The sequence below is a fragment of the Protopterus annectens genome, chromosome 1.part1 (genome assembly GCF_019279795.1).
Source record: "Protopterus annectens isolate FY-2018-M chromosome 1.part1, PAN1.0, whole genome shotgun sequence".
In the NCBI taxonomy this organism is placed as follows: domain Eukaryota; kingdom Metazoa; phylum Chordata; order Ceratodontiformes; family Protopteridae; genus Protopterus; species Protopterus annectens.
Genome location: NC_056726.1, coordinates 561,774,902 through 561,790,121, shown reverse-complemented (window position 1 = coordinate 561,790,121; position 15,220 = coordinate 561,774,902).

Here is a 15,220-nt window from a genome sequence, read left to right as displayed (position 1 = left end):
ATAAAAGAGCATGTATATGACATCCATAGGAAAGCAGATACTAGTGCGCTAGCAAAGAATATAATGGAAACATACACATCACAAACCTTTAAGTTCATGGTCATTGAGCAAGTATGGCTAGGAACTAGAGGGGGTTCAGTGAATAATAAGGTGGAAATGAAGGAATTAGAGGGGATTATCAGAATGCGTGCTACCATAGGCAAAGGACTGAATGATAAAATGTCCATTAAACCCATATTAGCCAATAGACCCCTTACTAGATGACTGTGCATTTGCCTTTAAAGTATTTTAAACTGTTGCTTTAAGTTTTAATTGAAATGTACTATGCACAATTGAATTGGAGATATGATTGGATGAAATTGATTTAAATAGTGATGAATGTAACAGTTATTTGTCTGATGAAGCAGCTTTGGCTGCAAAAGTGCTCACCTGTTCATTTTATAATAAATCTGTATGATTTTATTGGCTGTCATTTGGTGCCTTCATTCATTTTTCTTTGGATATATACTCTTTAACTTCAATTTGTATCAGTGCAGGCCATCCCTATATCTTCTTCTTCTTTTGGCTTTTCCTGGCTAGGTGTTGCCACAGCGGATCACCTGTCTGCTCATGATTGGCAGTGGAGTTTTACGGTGTCGAGTTGCCAGCCCAGTGCCCAAACCTCCACAAAAGGCACACACACGTATCCACACCTACGGACAATTTAGAGTATCCAATCCACCTACAGCATGTCTTTGGGATGTGGGAGGAAACCGGAGCCCCTGGAAGAAACCCAGCTGACCACAGGGAAGACATGCAGACTCCGCATAGAAGGCACCCCAGCCGAGGATTGAACCGGAGAGCCTCTTGCTGTGAGGTGGCAACGCTAAGCGCTGCACCATCGTGACCTCCCAGGCCATCCTTCTATGATACTGCTTAATTACCTCTGTATCTTCATATGGGTGAGCATGTCAGCAGACAAAGAAGCTTGGAAATATACATCTCTGATGGTTTGGAGGGAACTTGCTGAAGTACACATTTATTAAAATATCCAGGCCCATATCTTATGCTGGAAATTACCAGGCAGCATGTTTAAGTGTCAACTGCCCTCAAGACCTGCTAGTCATGTTATCCAAGTGAAGTAATCCAGTTTATAGTAGTCATTATTTCGTATTCTTGCATGCTAAAATTTCTATTATCTTTTCCATATTTTTGATATGGATAAGAATGCAGTTCACACATTCATTCACTTTCTAGTATTCTCTATATCTTATTCATGGCCTTGGTAGGAACTGAAATTCATCCCAGGAAGTGATTAATCCTGGGCTTTTTATCTGCCAACTGGAAGATGCTCACATGCCCACATACTTACATCCACAAGTAATGTAAAGGAGGCTTTATTGACAAATCACTTTGATGTAGAAGGAAACTGGAGAGCCTGGAGAAAAATACACATAGACAGTGAATATGCAGAATACACATAAATGATGCTCTTACCAGGACGCGAACCCCAGAATCAGATACTGTGAATCAGCAATGCTAACAGCTGTACTATATATATATATATATATATATATATATATATATATATATATATACTGTATATTTTGTTTGGTTTCATAATGTACTTATTATTTCTTGCTTATAAGTTGTTTTAATTAAAGATTGAGCGATATAGGTGTTTGAATATTTTGTATTCAACAAAGACAAGAAAGATAAGTCCCTAAAAGAAGTATTATTATGGCAAAGCTTTGAATATTTTAGTTTTACAGTGGTGTACAAAGTGTGTTGTCATGCATTCCAATTAGAAGCTGCTGTGGATGCATATCGAAGGTATTGTTCTTGAACAGAGGATACCATCTGCTATTTGTCAATGCCCTGCACTGTAGACAGCTCAAATTATAAGGAGACTGACAATGTTTTACTGACTTCCTGTGGGTATTAATGGTAAAGGTGACAGGAATACAAGGCGGAATAAATGTGAACATTCAAAAGTTCATGCCCTCTTTATAACATCCTGAAATTAATGAGGTTGTAACATAGTGATTCAGTGTCTTTTGTCAGCTGCACTGATGTGTAATAAGATACAGTGGTACATCTTTTCAGTGATAAATTATGAACTGTTCAGATGAGTTACGCTCCCCATCTCTCAGATACTACACTCCTTTTTTAACCACTGCGCTTATTTCAGGAAATAACCTATAACTGTGTTAAAGAATTGGTGAACTTCCCAGCATTCAATTCAAGTACTCACCAGTGTACTTCCTAAAATGAAAATGCTTTTCTCTTTTTACTAATTTGCTCATAACTCTCCAGATGTGATTTAGCAGAACTTTATTACTGTACTTGGGTGGGGACACAGTTCTGACACCAATCAGCAGCACTGTGATTTCATTGTTTTTAATGTCTCTGCTTCCTCTAAAAAACATTTGCTTCTTCTTTTCTACTGTATCTTCCTTTGTTAGATAATCCTACCTTTCAGGAGTTGCTGTGTGTTTATTTATGCAACATGCTGACTGCTTACACTAAGCTGACCCTCTTATTATGCTTACCAGCTATGAGCTATGTCAGCTAAGTACATATCTGCATTGAAAGGAAACTCTCAGTATAGTGGACTATGATTGGGTCTTCGGGTATTACATGTTTAAGATAGGGATGTCAAGAAATCCACCTAAAGACTGAAACCTGAGAGGTGAATCTTGGCATCTGTTTTGTGATCATAACTGAAACTGTATGAAAGAAAATTGGGAGATTTGTTTGTGGATGAATGAAAAGGTTTCAAAGTATTCAGAGCAGGAAGAAAGGTTTTAAGATGTTTTTCAACAGTCCGATTTCTAATGAAAATTGTCTTTCATAAGATGATAGGATACTTATGAGTGCATTTTTTGTGCAAAGAAAGCTGTTTTTTAGCTGAACGTAATGAGTGAGTGAAATGCAAAAGAAAGAAAAGGTATATATGTAAATAGTTAGATGACCATAATATATGTAAGCATGTGCAGAATGTTTTTAAAATAGAACCCCTACTCTTCTGGTGAAAGAATGCCATAGGATTTCTGCTTCCACCTGAGCTGCCATATCTCATCTGAAGTATTGCATTTCTTATGTTGCACTGCATGTCTACACTGGAAATGGATCTAAGCACCTGTAGTCAAAGCAGAACCCATAGTCCTTTGATCTCCTTGCATTCAACAACAAATATGCTACCTGCTGAATCACTGATGAACAATAAAACTGGTCCAGGTGTCGCTTATGCAGAGATGAAATCACACTCACTGCAGATCCATTCAAGAGGCTGATCAAGTCACTGATCTGTATTATTGTCATTATACCATGGGTAATAGTAAATGTTTTAATAGTGCGAGAGTCAAGATTTGTTTTTTTAATTTGTATGCAGCTTGTGTCTATGTTTCTTTTTCTTTTAAAAGTGGCCAAATGAGGCCCCTTCTGTAGATTATCCATTTCTGTATTTTTGTATTGTGCAATCAATCTTTTTATTAAGGAACCATTTTTTTTATTTCACTGTGATGAGGTTTGTGTTATTGTGATGTTGAATACTTTGATTTATTTGTTGGTTCCTGAAGATATTTGCAGTTTTCATGTTAGCAAGAGATGACATTTTTTTAGATACTCTGTAACTTGTGATGTATGAATGCATGGTGTAATGCAGGGATTTACTCAGACCTGTTCCATTTGATCACCAGGCCTTGTCCTAGTAGTCAAATTTCAGCAGGTTTGAGTAAATACAGTAATCCATAATCTATACTTGGGCCATGTAATTTTGCCTTGCCAGTGTTTATTGCTTTATAAAGCAGATTATTAACAGCAGTGAAATAAATGGAAATCACCAATATTAGTGTCTACTTGAGTTAAGAATGGCAGAAGTGGAGGATGGACACTATAATGAACCTTTGTGGAGCTTAGTGCATTAATCACCTTGGGACTTTTTTAATTTAATTTGATTTGATTTTGCTTTATATATTTGTTAATTGGCTAAGCTCATGGGGCAGCCTAGGAGCACTGTTTAGTTAAATGACTTGTTCAGAGTCACACAATAGACAAATGGAGCAGGAAGAAATCAAACCATTTGCCATTTTCTACAGGAGGCTGCTCATTAACACCTCAGAGCCTTGTCACTATGTCATGTGAAATGTGTCACAGTTCAATGTTTATTGGAATGAAACAGCAGACTCAAAGTATTGGTGAAGGTTACATAGGAGGTTGCAGCCAATATGAGCCAAGTCATTCATCTGACCCTGAATCATCCGTCTAGGCAGAGCTTAAACGTGGTTATAATTGGCACCTGTCTTATAGATGATGTTAGGGAATTTAATATTTGTCAGCCCTATACAAAGAACTACTGTTTTGGACTTGACAAGAGGCATTTCTATAAAAGAGTTCCTATTTCTTATCTTGAAGATTAGACGAAAATGTCACCTTTAAAGGATGTTAATACTTCATTGTTAATGTACTTAAAAATCACCCCCACCAGTCTATAATGTGCTGAATATAAGTTTAGAGACTTTAAAAATTCCTTGTAAAAGAAATGTACCACCTTAGATATCTGTCTAGTGTATGTTCTTTGAATTCTCTTTAACTTTGTTTTCTGTAAGGTTAAATTATAAATACAGGCAGACTTACAATGCTCAATTTTGTGTCTTTCGGCTTTTCCCGGTTAGGGGTCGCCACAGCGGAACTCCGGTCCGCTAATGATTGGCAGCAGACTTTCACGTGCTGGCTTGCATGCTCAATATGGGTCAATATAAATTATCTGTACAATGTAATTAATACATGCACTTCTCTGCTATTGATACATATCTTTCATAATACCATAACATTTTTGATTACATGAAATTGCATGTGAATCAAACTTTAACTGATAATCAAAAACAACTCCCAGATTTTTCACTGTCTTAGATGTAGGTAACTTCTCATGATTAATAGATTAAGGAAACATATTTTTCCTAAACTAAAATGCAACACTTTACATTTATTAGTGTTACAATATGCCTTATCCAAACCAGACAAGCTTTACAGTAAATTTTGCAGTGTGTCTTGGTCCTGTACATTCTCCCCACTGACCTAACTATAGTGCCATCAATATACTTAATGATCTATAGATAGAAATAAGAATGTGAACATCCTAAACAGAAATAGTCTCAAGAGTGATCCATGTGGGGCTCCCAACATTTATATTCCATACTTCATAAGATGTATTCCCAGGGATAACTTGATATCTTCTGTTATAGAGCCAGTTTTCAACTCAGTATATAACATATTTGTAAATGTCATGCCTGTGATCTCATTAGAAGAATAATCTTATTATGTGGAAGAGAAAGGGGCGGTTTGGACAAATCCAAGTAAACAACATCTATTGGAAGTCTCATCTCAAAAGAGTCACCCAGATTGGTATAAATGTTAAGTAGCTTGCTTAAGTACAAATGACCAGAAATAAATCCAAGATGGGAGATGGCTATTAACAGCCTAGATATTTGGGTGAAAAAGCAAAAGCAATGCTCCTTCAAAGGCTTTCACAATCAGGCAGCTTAAGATAATTGGTTAGTAGTTAGCAAATTCCATTAGGAACAGGAATGACTATGGCCTGTTTCCAGTTTTCTGGTATGTAACTAGTATTTAACGTGTCTTGAAAAAAGGAATTTTAAGCTTGGTACTAAATAACTGATAATCTTAGAAAGTAACCATTAAATATAATTGTATACATTCAACTGATTATACCCATAAATATGCCATTGTCTTACCCCAGCAACAGAGATTTTAATCTGTCTGTAGCACCATGACAGTCCTATTTTCCCTGACTGGCGATTTCCTTCTAAACATGGACAAAAGCTCATTCACAGGAGAAATAGTCATTAATCTGATTAAAGCCTTCAATCTCATAGACTACAGCCTTCCCATTAATTACCTAATTTTCAGAGGGATTAGCCAGTACTCTCTCCCTTTGTTCACCAACCTCTTTAACAATCATCAGTTTAAGGTCAAACTAGGCTTAGCCTGCTCAATCACTTCTCAACTCTCCATGGGAATTCCACAAGTATCAGTCCCTCTCCCCATTAACCTTCTCATTGCTTATCAACAACCTCCCAGGTGCTCTTCCCCAAGCAACTCAACCTCATATTCTATGTAGATGACATGGTCAGCTACAGAGCAGAAGACATGACCAACTCCATCAAAAAAGACCTCAACCAACTATCCAACTCAGCTGTCTTGCAAAAAGCAAACTTATCTTCAACACACACAAAAAACGCATGCTCCTTTGGACCAAATATAAACTTAACTCAATTTCTGATTAGTAGATCATACAATGTAAGGGCACTAAACACCTATAAACCGTTTCTCATTTCAAATATCTAGGTGTGTAGTTAGATCAAACTGTAGACATCCACACATATTATTAAGAGAAGGGCCAAAATAAAATTACTACTTTTATAGCCATGAAAATCTCCTACTTCTTATCTCCTCAAGTGAGAGCAACCTCTTGCAAAGGAGTACTTTTGCCCAATTTGAATATGGACTCCCTCTCACTGCTAAAGCTTTCACTATGAATTGAAAAATCTTGCAAATAACTGCTAATAACATATGCAGATTCATCTCACTTGTTCTCTAAGTAGAATATCACTGTACCATAATACATAAAGCCAAATGGCTACCAAATTTGGAAGCGAGATCTATCCACACTCCTTCCTGCTACACTTGGTGTCCCTCAGGGTTCAATTCTAGAGCCCCTCCTTTTCAGCATATTCATAAATGATATTAATACTGCTTCCTGTCAAATATTTATCATGCAATACACAGATGATTCAACCCCCATATGTGCAGCATCCACAATAACTCATCTTCTTAGAATAACACAAAAAGTCTTCTCTGATATTGAAAGTGGCTAGCAAACTCACAACTCATTCTCAACCCTAATAAAACTAAACTTATGATCTTTCATCCATCAAAACCTACTAACGCTAACTTTTATATCACTGCCAGTAATACTACTAGGATTTTCCCAGATTCCCAAACAAAAGTATTGGGCATCATAATTGACAACAGACTAAAATCTGACATGCACATTTATAACATAATCAAAAAGGTTCACAAGAAAATGGGAACAATGTATAGAAACAAAAACTTCTTAACAGACACTGCAAGAATAGCCATAGCTAACACCCACCTTCTCTCCTCACTCTTATATGCATCCCCCATACTTACCAACCTCAAAATGTCAGAACTAAGTAAATTAGAATCATGTTACAATAAGACTGCAAATTTACAACAAATCGCACACTTTCAACTCATCACTGTCAATGCCTAAAAAATCTTTCTAGGTTGGAATTACCTCATGTTATGAACTATAACCAATTAATAATGGCTCACAAAATAACACACAATCCTGACAATGTACCTTCCCTAAAAATCTTCTACAATCCTACTCTAACATTCATAGTCTTCGATCATCTAACAAAGACATACTCCAAATAACCAAAGTATCCAATACAGCAGGCAACTCTCTTTACTCTAACTTTGTTGCTAAAAATTGGAATACCCTTTCACCTAACATTAGCTCCATAAGCAATCTTAATCATTTCAAAATATCTCTCAAAACACACATGTTTGAATCCTGACTTTGCACATGTATCACTCCAGGTTAATTAATTTAGCATTACTTATACAATTTGGCTGTACTTACTTAACACATCCCTTCTGACAACACTACTTCTGATAAGTAGTTACATTCCTAGCTGCAGCTCTCACCATGGAAGCATTACTAACTATGCACTACTTTGCCTAAGTGATTCGTCCTACTTAATTTCCTAACTAATGTTATGTTCCTCCACATATATAAGTTCAACCATATATTTGTCTATATTCAAGTGTTTAAAGTCTTGTTCTATTTGATACTATGTATATATTTTTGTTTTTACATTTTTATCCTGTAAATGTGTTAACACTCATTTTTTTTGTCTATAATTTCTATTACTTGATGTTATGATTTTGTATGTAAGCTTAGGCTGGAGCTTTTCTCCTCGGGCGTCCACTGAAAATGGGCACTGTCCAGTCTGACCATCCCAGTAAACAAATATAAAATAAATAAATAAATGCTGAAAGAATCACCATCCTACTTATGTCTCTTAACTATAAACTTCTGCACGTTAACACCTTCCCATCCTTTTCTAGCTTACTAACAAAAAAGAAACCCGCTACAACTTTAGATGCATTTCTTCAGACTCTCCATTATGTCTTAAAGACAAATTGGTCAACACAGACCACTGCTTCTGAATCTTAACCCCTTACACCTGGGAATCTTTCCCTATAAACTTTCATAATCCTTGCCCTGCTCAGAATTCATACAGCAACTGAAAATCCGCTTACTTCAAGAAACAAGATGTGAATGTTTTTCTAACAGGAAACATTAGATGAATCGTGACTGCAATAAACCCCGCCTTCATCTCTTTCATAAGCCCTTACATAATTTGCTTTTACCTGCTATTCATTTTTTTAACTCTTCCCTTTTCTTCCTTTTCCACTCCCACTTCTCTCCTTCCTCATCTTCTGTCTATTGACATTTGTGTGTGTGTTTTATCTATTTCTATCTCATTCTTTCTCTTTTTCTCTCTCTACATATATAGGTATATATATATATATATATATATATATATATATATATATATATATATATATATATATATATATCTTGTACTTTGAAAAACACAATAAGAGCAACTCTCTGAATGATGCAGGACATGGACACTTGTTTTAGTGCTTTCATCATTCAAGAGATAGATATCATGTTATGAGAAGAGATGTGGAAAACACATAAATAAATATCAATAAAGCATTCTAGAAATGTTTAATAGTATATAATAAATTACCTAATGGCAGTATAACATCAGATGTTGATAACTGTGTCACAACTGTTGAATGACTACAAATATATTTTGCAACAAGGCACATTTTAGGGTATGATCCCAGTTATTCTCATTAGGAGTAATATATAATTATTGAGCACTGGGATAGCACATGTAATTAGCCATTGCAAATTCCTTATGATCTGTCAATTGTTATTGCAAACTACCCATGTATTGGTAAAGAAATCATATTTACTGCAATCAGGGGAATACAATCCAAAGGAAAATATGGCCTAATCACACTGGACCATTGTCAGGCTCTTTTCTGGAAAAATGTACAGTTAAGCAAATGAATGCACATTTAAGGAAAAAGGCACACTCAGACATATAATGTACTACAATTGTTGAAGATGGGTCATAAAAGCAACAGACTGATATTACAGATTAAAATAGCATAGACTGATGTAGTGAAAAGATTACAAAAGCTAGTGTTCAAGAGAACCATAAACATTTATAAATGTTTATAAGGGTAGTTAATGGGAGAGCATTGCTGCCTTGCAGTATGAAAATACAAGATATCTTGAAACTTTTAAAATCACTTAAAACTTTGAAAAACACATTAAAAGCAACTCTCTGAATGATGCAGGACACGGACACTTGTTTTAGTGCTTTCATCCACTTTGATTATGTGAACTTCCTCAGAAACAGTTCAACTTACCCTACTACACCTTTATATAACATTAATTGATCACATGACATTAATGACATCATGATGTGAAAAACTTGAAATAAATGCACCAATTACATTAAATAGTAAAACAGTAAAATGTATCCTGTTCTTATTTGTACATTAAAAAACATTTTAGATTAATAGTTTCATTCAAACCTGGTGCTTGATCTGCACCAAGGTAAATTTGCCAAAAAGCCTCTTTGCGTTCCAGCCTGTTGTTGTTGTCCCCACCAAAGCATACATTGTCTACCTTATCCAAAACAAAAAAAATGAAATTTCTTAAAGTTATTACTATTAACAGCATGTCTAGCTAAATAATTTGATAAATCTTTCTTTTTAATTGCCAGCTAATGTTCATGAATCCTACTTTCAAACATCTGATAGTCTTGCCTATGTAATAACTTAGGCAAGACAAACAAGTCTCAATGTATACCACATATTCACTATTACATGTAAAATTGTGGTTAGCCCAAAAAGTTCTATTAATGTGACTCAGTGTGACAAAGGATGAATTACTTATAAATCTACATTGTCTGCATCTCTTACAAACATAAATACCCATAACTTTTTGTCCATTATTCAAATCACTTTTATCACTTTTGTGTCCATAGTCACGCATACTTTTAATGTTTACTACTTTTTTATATGTGAATTTAGGTTTAGTTCTTATGTAAGTTACTAAATCTTTGTTCCCTAACAGAACTTTCCAGTTGTTTATAATGATGTTTTTAATGTGCCACATTTCATTGACTATCAGCAGTGGAAAAGCACTAACATATTGTTCCACATTATTTTCATTGTGTGACAGAGAAACTAAATGAACTACTGTTGAGTCCTTAATTTTTAAAATGGGGGAAGCAACTCCATTCTTAAGGCCCACAACTTGTTCTATTTGCTTCAACCATTGTTCACTGTAACCTCTAAATATGAACAAGGACCTGAGAAAATTTAACTCATCATAAAAATTATTGTCATCAGAAGTTAGATGACTTAACCTAATGATTTGTCCTTTGACTACACCTTTCTTCATATGTGGCAGATGTAGACTATCTTTATGCAAATACTGGTTTGCAAAAACTGACTTCCTAAAAATACTACTGGTGAACTTTTTTGTCTCATAATCAAATAATAAATGTATGTCAAAAAATTAATGGAATCACCAAAACCACTTATTTTAAATTCCAGGAAGTTTGTTGTTTGATTTAAACGGGAAACAAAGTCAGTAAACTTGTCATACCATCCACCCCAAGTCATCTATATAACGGTAATATAACTTGACTTTGAAAAGGGGTGATCACTCAAAAACTTTGTTTCCCAGTTTGCCATTACCGTATTTTCAAATGCTGGAGCAACCCTGGCTCCCATCGCTACTCCAGATGTTTGCTTGAACAACTGATCATTAAATCTAAAATAATTATTGTCCAATACTAAATACATCAGAGCACATATGGTATTTACCTTTGTGTTGTCAAAATTAGTATTGTGTGCTAGATATTCTGTCAGGTATTTTATTCCAACTGCCTGGTCTATGGATGTATATAATGATTTTACATCCAATGTAGCAAAATATATTCATCCTTGTGGAACTATACACTCTTGTAAAATTTCCAATAAATGCCAGGAATCCCTTAAATAATGCCTGGATGTTTGCATTTTTGGGTTCAAAATGTAATCTAACAATATGGAAATTGTCTCTGTTTTTTAATTGTTTGCAGTAATAATGGGCCTGAATGGTGGATTCTGGCTACTGTTCTGTACTTTAGGTATACTGAAGAATGAAGCCATTTTCGGATGGTCTACCTTTAAATAATTATAAGATTCATTGTCTATTTATTTCCCCTTGACAAAACATGTCAAATAGTGTAATATCTAACCTAAAATAGCTTTTCTTGTCATTCTCCATTTCTACTTTCTTGTATATATAGTCTTCTTGTAACATAGACACTATCGAACTAATATAATCTTTGGTATTCATAACCACAATTTTATCACCTTTGTCAGCCCTCATTATCTTGACCTCTTGATTTTTACTCAAATGCATCAAAGCCTGATGTTCACCCTTAGTCAAGTTTACTATCTTAGACCTATACTTTATTTTTCTAAAATCTGATTCACATAAATCTTGAAATACTTGTAAGGTCGCTTGTAGTGGTGGGTTAAACGTACTTGGCTTTTTGGGCTTATTAAATGTCATATTATATGTAACATGGCTATTTTCCATGATAATATATTTCAAATTAAGCTTCCTAAGATAGAGCCTAAAATCTATAATAACATTGGCCATATTCATAGAACAACTAGGAATAAGTGAAAAACTTTTCTTTAAAACAGATACCATATCTGCAGACAAAACAACATTAGACAAATTCTAAATTTCATGCCCACAACTCTGTATCAAATTGTCCATTACCATTTCTTTCTGCTTTTCCCCCTCCCTTTGACCTTGTTTTGGGTCGTGTTTGACCATTTCGGTGTCCGTTTGTTCCCCATTTTGTCCACTCTAAAAGGACCATTGTTGTGGTTAGAATTGTTGTTTTCAGATGATGAAACAACATGAGCATAGCTACCCGCACCAGTTGTGCTATTCTCATTTCTCTCCAACTCATTCACGGAACCAGTACTATTGAAAACAGGATTATTGTTTTCCCCCACTTCATTAAGTATACTGTCATTATTAGTACCAGTCCCTACTTTGTTGTTGTTATATTGTTGCACCAACTCCATTGTAACACCATTGTTTGAGTTATCAGTCACCACAATTCTCTCTTTTATACCATATGCCTTATGATTTTTATAGGCTAGAATGTCCCTTTTTAACTTGGACTGTTTCCTTGAGATAATAGAGGCTCGCTGCCTGACGGCTTTGGCCCCTATACCACTGTATAACTGGTGAAAGTTTGGGATGCAAACAAAACCTTTAATACATGAATCCAAGTCATGCAAGGCTTCTTTAACTTTAATAAGTTCTTCTCTGTAATGAATTATCAAAATACGGATCATACTGATGCCAGTTTCGTTGTATAAATTTAAAAGTGCATTAAACAAATTGTCACCTGGAACTGCACAATTAGGGAATTTTGCAGTTCTTAAACCTTGCGGAACATGTTTTTTAATGTACAAATAAGAACGGTATATATTTTACTATTTTATTATTTAATGTAATTGTTGCATTTATTTCAAGTTTTTCGCATCATGATGTCATGAATGTCATGTGATGTTATTTAAAGGTGTAGTAGGGTAAGTTGAACTGTTTCTGAGGAAGTTCATGTAATCAAAGTGGATGAAAGCACTAAAACAAGTGTCCGTTTCCTGCATCATTCAGAGAGTTGCTTTTATTGTGTTTTTCAAAGTTTTAAGTGATTTTAAAAGTTTCAAGATATCTTGTACTTTCATGCTGCAAGGCAGCAATGCTCTCCCATGAACTACCCTTATAAACATTTATAAATGTTTATGGTTCTCTTGAACACTAGCTTATGCAATCTTTTCACTACATCAGTCTATGCTATTTTAATCTGTAATATCAGTCTGTTGCTTTTATGACCCATCCTCAACAATTGTAGTGCATCGTATGTCTGATTGTACCTTTCTCTTTAAATGTACATTCATTTGTTTAACTGTACATTTTTCCAGAAAAGAGCCTGACAATGGTCCAGTGTGATTAGGCCATATTTTCTCTTTGGATCGTATTCCCCTGATTGCAGTAAATATGATTTCTTTACCAATACATGGGTAGTACTGCTGTTGAGTAATTTATTATATTCTATTAAACATTTCTAGAATGCTTTATTGATATTTACTGTATGTGTTTTCCACATCTCTTCTCATAACATGATATCTAGCTTTTGATTTTTTTACTCAACTTTTGACACAGCTGGTGATATTTTTATAGCTTCATAGGTTCATAGGTAAGTAGTAGGCTAGCTGCCCTTGTGGGCCTTTTTTAAGCCTAGCCAATTTCCCTTTTTCTGATCAAATTAACCCATTTGTTTAGGAACTGGACTTATGCACCCCATGGTCAGTAACTACATGTTACCCCTAATGAGAATAACTGGGATTATATCATAAGTAATTTGAATGGACCAACAGGGGGCAGTCCTGGGGTAAATTTTCTATTTCCCATTCAGAGATCCAAGTTGATCTTGACTATGAACAGAGGTGAACTTTGTTTTATGTGGATGGGGAATGTGTTCCAGAGCAGCTGTATCCACTTCAAGATATACTTGGCCCTCCAAACCATTCTGCTGATGTTACAGAACTGGGTTAGATCCTTAAACTGAGTATTTCTGATGCCATTTGACTTGCTGATGTGCAATAAATCCATCAGTATTGAGTCAGAGGATGCCTTTTATGCCGGACACAGATCACCTCTTTGCAGGTTTGCACCTCTTTGTCTATTGTCAGCACTGGGCAAATTCCTACAAAACAACCCAAAGGTATTTCTTCTTACTGTAACATTCTGTAAACACATAATTCACCAAGGTGGAGAATTTCTCTTTGAGCTTTTGATAAGTGCATTTTTGATGTTAGTTTATACATATTTGGATAAAAGTACATTAGCAAAACTGTAAAATAAATTCCTGCACTCAACAATACTCTTGTTTTGCTTTTGTTCTTCCTAGTTCTATTTATCAATTTCTTAATTGATTGGCATGTAGTCAACATTATAAAATCTTCTGACATTAGCATATGATCTGGAGTTGATAATATATTCAGTAGCTGAAATTTCTCAAGTAAAACATATATGATTACAGTTGCCAAGTTCTAGTTCAATTTTAAATTAATGACAATCAAATTCCTTCCTAACACAGACCACAAAAAAACAAATTTCCTTAATGGTAGGTTTGGTCCAATTAGTGAAAACCTGAACACTACACCAACTTATAATATTTTTGAAAACAAATCACTATTTAGAGAGTAAGAGGTCCATTATACATTTGCAGGTGGGAGCATTTGGATTACCTTTTATTATCAAATACTTTCTCTCAAAACAGGACTGTAACACATTTTTCCATTTCATATTTTTACATATTTTGTTATGCATGTTTTTTTAACAATTACATCTTTGTTGAATTATCACTTATGACATAGGCAATCATGCATTTATATAAATGAAAAACCATGCTGACATATTTTCAGTTACAAACATACATCACATATAATCTTCTCTACTGTCACTGTCAATCGAACATTACACAGCTCATTCAATTCCTGCTTTCCCTTAAACTTCATTCTTTCTCCACTGCATTATTCTTTATGTATTGTTTCCACAATTCCCATTTTTCTATGTAATTTGCTCCTGCCCTTTTCTAAAGATCTCATTTCCAGTTCTTTTATCTCTGTTACTATATTCACTTCTTCTAGTACTGCTGGTTTAAACTTTAATTTCCATTTTCTAGTAATTACTTTTTTGGTTGCCACAAGAATAAATCTCAGCAAGGCCTTACTATGTCTAGGCAATTCCAATTCTGTATCACAGCTCAAAAAAGTAATTTCCTTAGTTACACCAATTTTCTCTCCCCCTGTTTCTGACAGAGTAGTCTGCAAGGAATTGTTAAAGTCTGCCAACTCATTTCACTGTCATAACATATGTTCCCAGTTATCACTTTCTTCCTCACCATGCCTTCAATACGTGCAATCTACCTGCGGAAAAAAATATTTG